The sequence below is a fragment of the Artemia sp. Qi Xiang Cuo genome, chromosome 10 (assembly GCF_049724085.1).
Source record: "Artemia sp. Qi Xiang Cuo chromosome 10, ASM4972408v1, whole genome shotgun sequence".
NCBI lineage: Eukaryota > Metazoa > Arthropoda > Branchiopoda > Anostraca > Artemiidae > Artemia > Artemia sp. Qi Xiang Cuo.
The window spans coordinates 6464016-6476254 of NC_142803.1; positions in this window are offsets into that span (position 1 = coordinate 6464016).

Genomic DNA, 12239 nt, shown 5'->3' on the forward strand with positions numbered 1-12239 from the left:
TGGGAGGGGTAATATGTACCGTGATTAAAATGCGATATATTTAAAATACAAAAATAAAGTTCCTTCCTTCTAAAGATAATTCCGAATTCCTCTAATTAAGTTTAAATCTAGTTTCAAAAAGAAAGAAAAGTCCTTAATCAGCAAAGAGCAAAAGTGCAGTCAGCCCCAGACAAAGAACGGCGCTATCCAAGCTTTAAATTTCACCAAGAAGAGTGGTAATAAAAAAACTATAAAATACAATGTTTTTAAAGGAAGTCTTAAGTGATAAGAGTGTGTGAACGTCTAAATCATCAGAAATAATTAAGACAGATTATTGGACGAAGGGTTTGCATCCTTGGGCCACTTGAGCCAATTGTGAGCCAGTTCTTACAGCGCAGGACAAAAAAACTACGTTTGATAGTGGGGTAAAAGTGCTTTTTGAAGGTATTCGTAAATCAGATTCAGGATCATTTAGAGCAGAATTATATTGGCATCCAGGCATTGCGATTCAAGTTATTATGCAGTCATTGTAGAGACTTGGTTATTATTGACGTCATTTGAAGTGACCCATTGCTGTACACCTAAACATGTAAGTCTCAATAAAACCATTGGTTTTCTATTTTGTGTTTGTTTTATTTTATATGTCTGTATACAGCCACACGACAGGTAGCTAGTTCGCATATCCCCAAGGTACCTTCCCAGGGATCTGATCTCCAGATACCTCGAGGAAAAGAGGTTGCATTCATTTATTTATTTTATTTTCTCGCTTTCGGCGAGAGGCGTGATCGGTACACCGCTTTTAATCATAGTACTACATATGGCACAGTCCATGGCGCTATAAGTGGCGCTATCGGAGAACTTATTGGGCTTAAGTTCAGAGCTTCAAATTACGATATTAGATTTGACGCGGTCAATCTTCATTACCGCGATTAGGACGACCATAAAAATTTTTATCGCTACATAAGCAATACTTTTCAAAAGAAATTATTCTATCATTTCCCACATAGGGCTGTCATATCATCACTTAGAATAGATATTACTTTATTAATTTCGACTTTATGCATACCTTAATACTAAGCAGTACTTCTCAAAAGACATTATTCTATCATTTCCCTCAGAGGTCTGTCATATCATCACTTAGAATAGATATTACTTTATTAATTTCGATTTCATGCATACCCAAATCCAAAGCAATACTTTTCAAAAGACATTGTTCTATCATTTCCCTCAAAGGGCTGTCATATCATCACTTAGAATAGATATTAATTTATTGATTTCGATTATATGCATATCCAAATACTAAGCAATACTTTTAAATAGATATTACTCTATCATTTCTCTCGTAGGGCTTTCATATCATCACTTAGAATAGATATTACTTTATTAATTTTGACTATATGCATACCCCAATACGTTTCAAAAGATATTATTCTATTATTTCCATCATAGGGCTGTCATATCATCACTTAGAATAGATATTACTTCATTAATTTTAACTCCATGCATATCCCCAATAGTAAGCAATACTTTTCAAAAGACATTATTCTATCATTTCTCTCATAGGGCAGTCATATTATCACTTAGAATAGGTATTAATTTCGACGTTATGCATACCTCAATAGCAAGCAATACTTTTCAAAAAACATTATTCTATCATTTTCCTTGTAGGGCTGTCATATCATCACTTAGAATAGATATTATTTTATTGATTTCGACTTTATGCACACCCCAAGACTAAGCAAAACTTTTCAAAAGACATCATTCTATCATTTCCCTAATAGGGAAGTCATATCTTCACTTAGAATAGATATTAATTTATTAATTTTGACTTTATGCATACCCCAATACTAAGCAATACTTTTCAAAAGATATTGTTCTATTATTTCTCTCATAGGGCTGTCATATCATCACTTACAACATATACTACTTTACTAATTTCAACTTTATGCATACCCTCAATACTAAGCAATACTTTTGAAAAGAAATTTTTTTCTCATTTCCCTCATTGGGCTGTCATATCACCACTTAGAATAGATATTACTATTTTAATTTCAACTTTATGCAAACCTCAATACTAAGCAATACTTTTCAAGACATTATTCTATCATTTCCTTCATATGGCTGTCATATCATCACTTAGAATAGACATTACTCGATTAATATCGACTTTATTTATGCCCCAATACTTGGCAATACTTTTCAATAGACATTATTCTACGATTTCCTTCATTGGACTGTCATATCATTACCTAGAATATATATTGCTTTATTAATTTTAAATTCCTGTATACCCAGTACAAACCAATGACTTTCAAAAGACAATTTTCAGTCATTTCCCTCACAGGTCTGAAGTATAACACCTAGTAACCGATAGATCTCTGATCGTGCCGACCCTATGTATACTCCAGTTCAAAGCAGTATTTTTCAAAATAATTAAATATTTCATTTCCCTTATATGGCTGTTACATTTTCACATAGAATACATATTACTTGATTAATTTCGACTTTTTACATATCCCCAATACTAAGCAATACTTTTCAAAAGACATTATTCTATCATTATCCACATAGGGATGTCATATCATCATTGTAAACAAACCAGAATGGCAAGTTTAATTTTTTCATGAATTAATTAATAAAAATTTCCGAAAAATAAGTTTTTCAAAGAAAAGTAAAGGACATTTTAAACTTGGGCTCAGCAGATACAAATACCTGTTAAGATCGAAACTCAAAACGACCAGAAAATACTAATAAAGAATAAATGAAACCCAAAACGAACAGAAATTAAAAACAAATCATAGCAAAAAACATACAGCAAGTAATAATATAAATGAACAAATAGTTCTTAAAGCAATTAATGCTTAGGTTGAATATGAAAATCGAGCTAAAAACGGAAAAAAAATTACTATTGTAGTATAAATGAAACCTAAAACGAACAGAAATTAAATAAACAATAAATGCAAACAAACATACAATAGATATTAATGTAAATGAATAAATAAATCTTAAAACGAGTGAAAATTAAATTGACTATTCAAATCAAGCTTGAAACGAACAAAAATCACTACAAATTAGAGTTTGGGTATGACCTCCTTCTCTCACTGTAAAAGTCTAAAACCTACTGCGTCATTGGCGTTTTACTGAAAACCAATTTTACGACAAACCTACTGCGTCATTGGCGCTTTACTGAAAACCAATTTTACGACAAATATTTTTTTTTGTACCTAATATTGAAAATAAACATTAAAATTATAGTAACATTTTGAACTGATGAGCTTTGAGCAATTAATATCATTATACATCAAATATTAGGTTTAATTTATTAGTTCCTTCTAAAGTTGTTCAAGACGAATATAATTTCACTACAAACAAGTGTCTGGATACTGACTCCTTTGTTAACTGTAAATAAAAACCAAAATCCTACTGCGTCATTGGCGCTTGGCTGGAACGAATGATATTACAAATTTTTTTTTTCCAGTTCTTACAGCATTGAAAATAATACTAAAATTACAGTGAAATAAATTCTTGAGCTTATGGGTGTTTCAACAATTAATATCATCATCATATATTACATCAAATATTGAATTTGATGTTGATTATACTTTCCAAGACTTTTCAAGACGCATATAGTTTTCAGTAAAGCGCCAATGACGCAGCAGGTTTTAGACTTTTACAGCGAGAGAAGAGGGTGATACCCAAACTCTTGTTTGTAGTGATTTTTGTTCGTTTCAAGCTTAATTTGCATATTCAATTTAAGTTTCACTCGTTTTATGATTTATTTATCAATTTACTTTAATATCTATTGTATGTTTGTTTGCATTGATTGTTTATTTAATTTCTTTTCGCTTAAAACTTACAGAAATTACTTAAAACTTACAGAAATTATTCCGTATATGAAAGGGGCTGTCTCCTCCTCGACGCCTCGCTCTTTACGCTAAAGTGTGACTCTTTCTCGCAACTCTATTTTTTAAAACAATAAAAAACTTTAGCGTAAAGAGCGAGGCGTCGAGGAGGGGACAGCCCCTTTCATATACGGAATAATTTCTGTAAGTTTTAAGTTTTAATGTCGCTCCTTACTTTCAGTTAAAAAACTTGTTTTTTTGTATTTACCGTTAGTAAAAAGCTGATGGACTTACATTGCTTGTAAAAAAAGAAAAAAGAAAAAAAAGTAGAGTAGTTGCCTCTTACATGCCCGATTTTAAAACAAAAACCCCATCTCATTTACCAAAATCACAAAATATTCACTAAACATAATGTAAATTCGTATTGTTTTAGGCACAGGCTCAGTTTTTACGAGGACATGAAAAGAAAATATAATTTGACTGCAATTTTACAAGTTTTCCAAGAGATAAAGTTTTCTTTTCCGGTCAAAGGAGCCTTTTCTCCCGATATTCACTGGTTAGATATCAGGACCACTGGGAACACACAAATCGGAAAGAAAGGAGTCAGCACCACCTTTGGTGCTGACTCCAGCAAATACCTTTGTATTTGCTGAGCTTAAGTTTAAAATAACCTTTACTTTTCTTTGAAAAACTTATTTTTGGAAAGTTTTTTTAATTAATTATTTTTGATTGCAAAAGATTTCAAGTTTCTAAAAATTCCTTACTTCAAAATCAAACTTTAAAAAAAAAAATGTTCATCAAAGTATCGAAACTGGTATCAAAGTAATAATATCAAAGTGAATAAATGGGTTTGTGTCAACCTTGGAGTTTTATTATCTGATGTTTGAGCTATTTTTAACAAAATGGCTATCTCAAAATTTTTATCAGATGGGTTTGGGGAAAAAGGGCATGGGGCACTAATTGGCCTTCGGTCTCTTTTGACTCTTTAAATGTGAACTAAAACTTTCTATTTTCAATCCAATGAGCCTTCTCTGAAGTTTCTACGAGCATCCTTTCTATAAGAACCATAAATATCCCCAGAGTATAACTTAAAACGCCTGTCCCTAGGCCCTGGGGGGTTGTTTCGACCCCGGAGTCTTAATATCTGATGGTTGAAATATTTTTAAAAAAATTTCCCCTCAAATTTTCATCGGATGGGTTTATCCATCCGATAAACCCAAAGGCGTGGAGGGTGGGAGGGGCTAGTTGCCCTCCGATCTTTCTTCACTGTGAGAAAATGAACTACAACTTTTTTATTTCCATTCAAATGAACCCTTTCTTAAGTTTATACGAGCATCCCTTTCATATGAACCACATATGGCTCCAGGACATAGCTTACAATGCCTGCCCCCAAGTCCTGAGGGGATGTGTCGACACCGGAGTTTTTGTTATCTGACCTATGAACTATTTTGAAAAAAATGGCTCTCTCAAAGTTCTTAAATGTTTTAACTTTTATAACTTTAATAAATCAAATAATATCAACATTTTGATTACTAAATACCAGTATATGCATATTAAACTGACAGTGCATATTCATTTGTATTTTTTCAGTAAAGTGCAAAAGTTGTTCTGGCCATGGGAAGGCATAGGGGTTTTTAGCCCAACTTATGTTAATTTCTGCTCGTTTTGAGTTTGACTCGGTTATTTATTGTAATTTCTGTTCGTTTTGGGTTTCATTAAATGTGGTTCAATACCACTCTCTAGGGCTATAATGAAAGAAAGGTTGAGGTGGCTAGGGCACGTTGTGTGGATGAAGGATGACTGATTGCCGAACATTGTTCTCTTCGGCCAACCATCTATGGCTAAACGGAAATCAGGCTGTCCCCGTCTTGGGTGGGAGGACGTCATAAATAAAGATTTAAAGGAAATGGGAACTTCGTGGGCGGGTGTAAAAAGGGAGGCTTTGAATAGATTGGGGTGGAGGTGGAGCGTTCGTAGCTGTGTTGGCCTCAAGCGGCTTGGTACCGCGGTGAGTTGTTAGTAGTAGTAGTAGTAGTTTGGGATTCATTTAATTATTGATGCTGATTTGTAGTAGTTTCACACTTGGTAGATTATTCGATTTAATGTTTGCTCATTTTTTGGTTAATGGGGTTCTTTACTTTTCTTTGAAAAACTTAGTTTGTGGAAAAAGTTTCTTAATTAATTTCTGTTCGTAATATTGACATAGTCTTTTCAGGGAAAAAGAAAATAATACTTTGAATCTTTTTGATTTTCTAAGACTTTGTAGTTTGGCCTGCTATTTGTATGCAAGAGAATAAATTTCAGCAATTTTTAACAACATACACCCTTTTAAAATCTGGACACAGATAGTAGTGTTTAATTTAGTTTCATACCTCCTCTAGTTGACCTGAAATGGAACACTTGATACTATTCGCAAAAAATCTGTTTACTTTCTTTGATAGCTTGGATACAGTTACGCTATTTGGATTTGGTTAAATTTTCAGAGCAGAAGATGGCCCGAAAGTTTGAACATAATAACCTCAGTCGTTTTCGGGATACTGCTGATACTCCCTAATGGGAATTAGCATTAACGCAGTGTATTTTGATTTTATCTTAAGGCAACGCTTAGTTTTTAAACATAATGGGTAAATGGGAGGGGGCATTATTTGCCCTCTAATCAGTTTCTACTATTAAAAAGAGAATCAGCCCTTTCTATTTTCAATCGAATGAGCCCTTTTTGAAGTTCCCAGGACAATTCCTTCGATAAGAAGTGCCCTGGTCTAAACAACAAAAATAATACATCCTACCCACATCGATCTTTACTATACAATGTCAATCTTTACTATTTCAATCCTTCCAATCACTCTTGACTATTAAGAAGGGCACTAGACATTTCGATTTCCAATCGAAGGAGCCCTTTTTGAAACGACAACGCTTTCTATAAGGACCTTATATGCCCCCAGGACATAAATTACAACCCTTACTTTAAGGGCTGTTAGGTTGGTTGTCATCCTCTAATACCTAATTTCCAAAACTTTCAACTACTTTAAACAAAATGGCTATCTCAAAATTCTAATTGTATGTGTTTGAGGACATGGTGGGCGTGAGAAGGGCGTTAGTCGCTCTCCAATCACTTTCAACTATTAAAAATGGCATTAGCACTTCCAATTTCCAATCAAATAAGCCCTCTTGAAGTTACTACGACAACAATTCAATACTTACTTACTTACTTGTACTTGTTGCACGTTCAAGGCGCATCCAGACTCATCGTGACGCCAAGCAGATGACGACATGTCTCTTTTCATAGGTTTCGCTCAAGGGTGGCAGGCTCCACCATTTCCAGCCACTGGCGATCCCAGCGACGGCTGTATTTTCGGAATCCTCCGAATGGCTCCAGATCAAACTTAACTGTTGCTAGCCACGTCTTCTTTTGGCCTCCTGCCCTCTTCTTCCAAGCAGGTAGTGGTATACATTTGAGGCATTTTTTACTTATATGGTCATCTGGTCTGCGCATTGTGTGGCCAAAGCATCTCAGTCTCCTAAGCTTAACAATGTCAAAGACAAGTGGGCGATCCCCAAATCTTCTCCTTACCTCTTCTTTCGAGATTTTGATCTCGAGATTCAAGATCTGAGAGACCCAGGATATAGCGCAGGCATTTGTGGTTGAATATATTCAAGCTCAACGCTTCGGCTGCTTTAAGTGACCACGTTTCACATCCATAGAGGAGGACAGAGAGAACCATAGCTTCATACACTCGGAGCCTTGTGCGTAGCGATATTTTGCTCCGCTTCCAGAGATACTTCCGTAATTGAAGGAAGACACTCCAGGCTGACGATATGCGGCTCTGGATTTCTTCTGAAGATTCGCCGGCAGGGTTTACCGTCGCTCCAAAGTATTTGAATGACTGAACGTCCTCTACCTGATTACCATTTAAGGTCACAGGGCTTTCATCCATCCCATCTGTTCGCATGGAGTTTGTTTTTGGTAGGTTTATTTGGAGACCAGTCGAAAGTGCCTTGACTACCACGTCATTGATCACAGCCTGGCTTCTGCAACAGATTCAGCAAGCATGTCCACATCGTCAGCATAGTCAAGATCTGTGATAGTGAAGGACGGGCTCACTGCAACGCCTTTATAATTGTCCAGGACCCAGAGGATCCAATCGATGACGAAGTTGAAAAAAGTTGGTGAAAGGACACAGCCTTGACGTACACCTTCCTCGATCAGGACCAGATCTGAAAGATTGCCATCGACTCTTACCCGGGCCATTGTTCCTGCATAGTATACCTTGAGCTCATTGATGATCTTCTCAGGCATACTGTCCCCTCTCATTGCCTCCCATATTGCATAACGATGGACCGAATCAAACGCGGTAATGAAGTCTGTGAAGATTTGGATTGTTTCCTGCTGGTGTTTAAACCCGTGTTCAAGGATCTGTCACAGGCTAAAAATCTGGTCATAGCAACCCATACCCGGCCTGAATCCTGCTTGGTTGGGTCACGTTCGGCTGTTTTTGGTGTTTCTGCATCTATTTAAAAGTATGATTGCGAACAGCTTGGCAGCAATGACGATAAGGGATACACCTCGGTAGTTTTTGCAGTCCATTCGGTCTCCTTTTTTGAAGATAGGGACAATTATTGAGGTCTTCCAGTCATCTGGGATGTATTCATTGTCCCAGCCTTCGGTTATCACGCTATGAAGTTCATCCACCGCCGCCTCGGGGAGAGCTTTCCGTAACTCGGCAGGAATCCCATCTGTTCCTGGGCTTTTAGGGTTTTTCAAAACTTGGATCGCCTTAATTACTTCATCCCTGGAGGGTGGGTCCGTATAGACATTTCCATAAGCCTGGTTGTGCAGGGGGTTCTGCGGCTCTGTAAGTGGTTGCTTTCAATTACTATTGTCTCCTGGTCTCAATAGCTCTTGGAAATGAACTCACCATCTTTCGATACGTTCCTCGCTGCTTGTGAGTATTTTCCCATCCTTAGCCTTAAGCGAGGGGATGGTAGTTTGCTTCTTCTTCCCAGTGCATTCTCCAAGTATTTGATAGAGTTTTCGTGTATCGTTCCATGATAAGGCTCTTTCCATATCACTGGCATCATTAGACCAGTAGGCTTTTTTGTCAGCTCTTGCTGATTTGTGACATTCTTGTCGTAGCCTTTTGTATGTGGGGAACTTCTTGTTGGTCATTTCTTTTTTCTTGGCAGAGAGTTTGACTGTCTTTTCTGAGATCCATTTCTTGGTTTTATGCTTGACAAACCCAAGTATGTTTGCGGCAGCTTCATTGATGTGGTCCTTGAATTTGCTCCATTTCTTCTCAATCTTTATCTTGGGGCACTGATCAGTTGGGATTGCCTCCTCGGAATCATCTTGAAGGGTACTGAAGCGGTTTGAGAGTTCAAGGACAAATGCTCCTCGGTACTCATCTACTTTCAGCTTCGACACGTCTATTTTCTGGTTCGGCATAGTAGTCTTCCTTGTGCTAAGTCTGTACTTTAGCCTTGTCTTCAGCAAGAAGTGGTCAGATCCATTTTTCGATCCCGTGTCAGCACCTCTGTGCACTCTCGAGTCCAACACCATAGATTTCCATCGTCGGGATACAAGGAGATAATCTGTTTGGGCTTTTATTCTTCCATCGCGGGATTCCCATGTATACGTATGACACAGCTTGTGCCTAAACCAGGTGTTAGACACAGCGAGATTTTTCTGCATTGCAAACAGCAAAAGCCTCGTTTCCATTTGTGCACCTGTCTTCAAGGCCGTGCTTGCCGATCACATGTTCCGAGTTATTCAGCTTTCCGCCGATTTTGCCATTGAAGTCGCCTCCTATTAGGAGGATATCTTTCCGGGGAATCTTATCAATGATTGTCTACAGGTCACTGTCAAACTGACCTTTTTGCTGTTGAGTGGCATCTCTTATTGGGGCGTAAACGCTATGGACAGTCAGATTGTTCGTGCGCCTTTAATTCTTTCCCGTACGATTCTCTCAGACACAGGCTCATATTCGATGAGCCCAGTAACTGCTTTGGGGGACAACAGGATACCTACTCCTGCTCGGCCAGATCCATCTAATGGTCCTGAGTTAAAAAAAGAAACCGCCTTCCCAGCCGAGGATTTAAGGGTCAAGATGTTACGTTCATATAGTCTCGTCTCAGAAACGCACTGAATATTAAGGTTATAAAGATAAAATTCATCAGCTACAAAAGCTTGTGTCAATGAAAAATTAATCGAGCACAGGTTCCAGCAGCCAATATTCAGGCCTTGTCTTCTTGATAGGATGGTAGTTGGCATACTTTTTGACGAGAGTGCCATTCTCGTCGCATTGCATAATACCGGGGATGCCATAGCCAAACTTTTCATCATCATTTTTGTTATCATCATTGAGCGTTTCTTGGGGATAAGGTACACCACAAGGTCCCCAGTCTTGCGGTCACCCGAAGTGCGTTGGCCATCACCTTGCTCGGCGTGAAGCTCAGTGATGTTTACACCCATTCACCACTTTGAGGTGCGCTAGCGGATTTCCTATGCTGCCTACGGACGGAGGGTCAAGCCTCATTGCCTGGATGCCCACCACCGCCGTGGAAATTTCCCGGCTTAGCTAGCCCTTTGCTCCCACCTACAATCAGCAATAGGCTTCAGAAGAGGCTTCAGAATCAGCATATAAGGCTTCAGAATCAGCATATAAGGTCCTCAATAAGAACCTTATATGCGCCCATGGCATAACTTACAACCCTTGCCCTGAGGGCTGGGGGGAGGGGTTATTCTCAAATACCTAATTTCCAGAACTTTCTACTACGTTGAACAAAATGGCTATCAGAAAATTTTGATTGGGTTTGTTTGGAGGAATGGTGGGCGTTAGTTACCTTCCAATCACTTTTGACTATTAAAAAGGGCCCTAGCCCTCTCAATCTCCAATTGAATGAGCCCCTTTTGAAGTTTTATGACAAATCTATCTATAAAAACCTTATATGCCCCCAGGACATAACTTACAACATTTGCCCTGGGGGCTCTTGGGGGTTTGTCACCATTAAATACATAATATCCAGAACTTTCAACTAAGTTGAACAATAATGCCTATATCTAAACTTTAATTGAATGTTTTTGGCGAAATTGTGGGCGTATTGTGGGCGTCCACTCACTTTCGACTATCAAAAAGGGCAATTTCAATTTCCAATCAAATGAGCCTTTTTGAAATTTTTACAACTTTCTATATAAACCTTATATGCCCCAAGGGCATGACTTACAGTTTTGCACTGTGGGCTCTGAGGGAGTTATCATCCTAAAAGACCTAATTTCCAGAACTTTCAACTACGTTGAACAAAATAGATATCTCAAAATTTTGATTGGATGTGTTTGGGAAAAAGGTTGGTTTGAAAGGGGCCAGTCACTATCCAATAAGTTTCAACTATTAAAAAAAGCACTAGCCCTTTCAATTTCCAATTGAATAGGCCCTTTTAAAGTTTCTATGAAAACGTGTCAGTTTTCTATAGTTTTCATAGTTTTCTATGAAAACTCCCCCTAGCCCTAAGGGCTAAGGGGGGAGGGGATTTCATCCTGAAAGACTTTATTTCTAAAACTTTCAGCTACGTTGAATGAAATGGCTATCTAAAAATTTTGAATGGATGTGTTTGGGGAAAAGGTGGGCGTGAGAGGGGGGTTAGTTGCCCTCAAATAACTTCCGACTATTAAAAAGAGCACTAGCCCTTTGAATCTCAAATCGAATGAGCTCTTTTCCAAGTTTTTACGACAAAGATTTCAATAAAATCCTTATATGCCCCAAGGGAATAACTTATAACCCTTGCCCTGAAGAGCTTTGGGGGAGTGTCCTGCTCAAAGGTATAATTTCCTGAAATTTCAACGTCGTGGGACAAATTGGTTACCTCAAAATTTTTATTGGATGTGTTTGGGGAAATCGGGGGCGCGGAAGGGGTGTTAGTTGCCTTCTACTCACTTTCGACTATTAAAAAGGACTCTAGCGATATTAGCGCCAGGTTAATATAACCTATTCTGGAGTCTCTGCGACTAAACTTTCCGTAAAAACCTTTTATTCCCCCAAAGAAAAGGTTACCGGCTCTGTCCTGAGAATTCTGAGGGGTTGTCATCCTCAAAGACCTAATTTCAAGAACTTAAAACTACGTTAAATAAAATGGCTATCTCAAAATTTTGATTGGATGGTTTTTGGGGAAATGGTGGGCGTGGAAGCGGTGTTAGTTGCCTTCCAATCACTTTCGACAGATAAAAAGGTCACTAGCCATTTCAGTTTCCAAGTGAAGGACCCATTTTTTAAGTTTCTACGACAGCGCGTTCTATAAAAACCTTATATGCCCCATGGGCACAACTTATAACCCTTGCCCTGAGGACTGTGGGGGGTTTTTATCCTCAGAGGCCTAATTTCAGGAATTTTCAACTAAGTTGAACAAAATGGTTATCACAAAATTTTG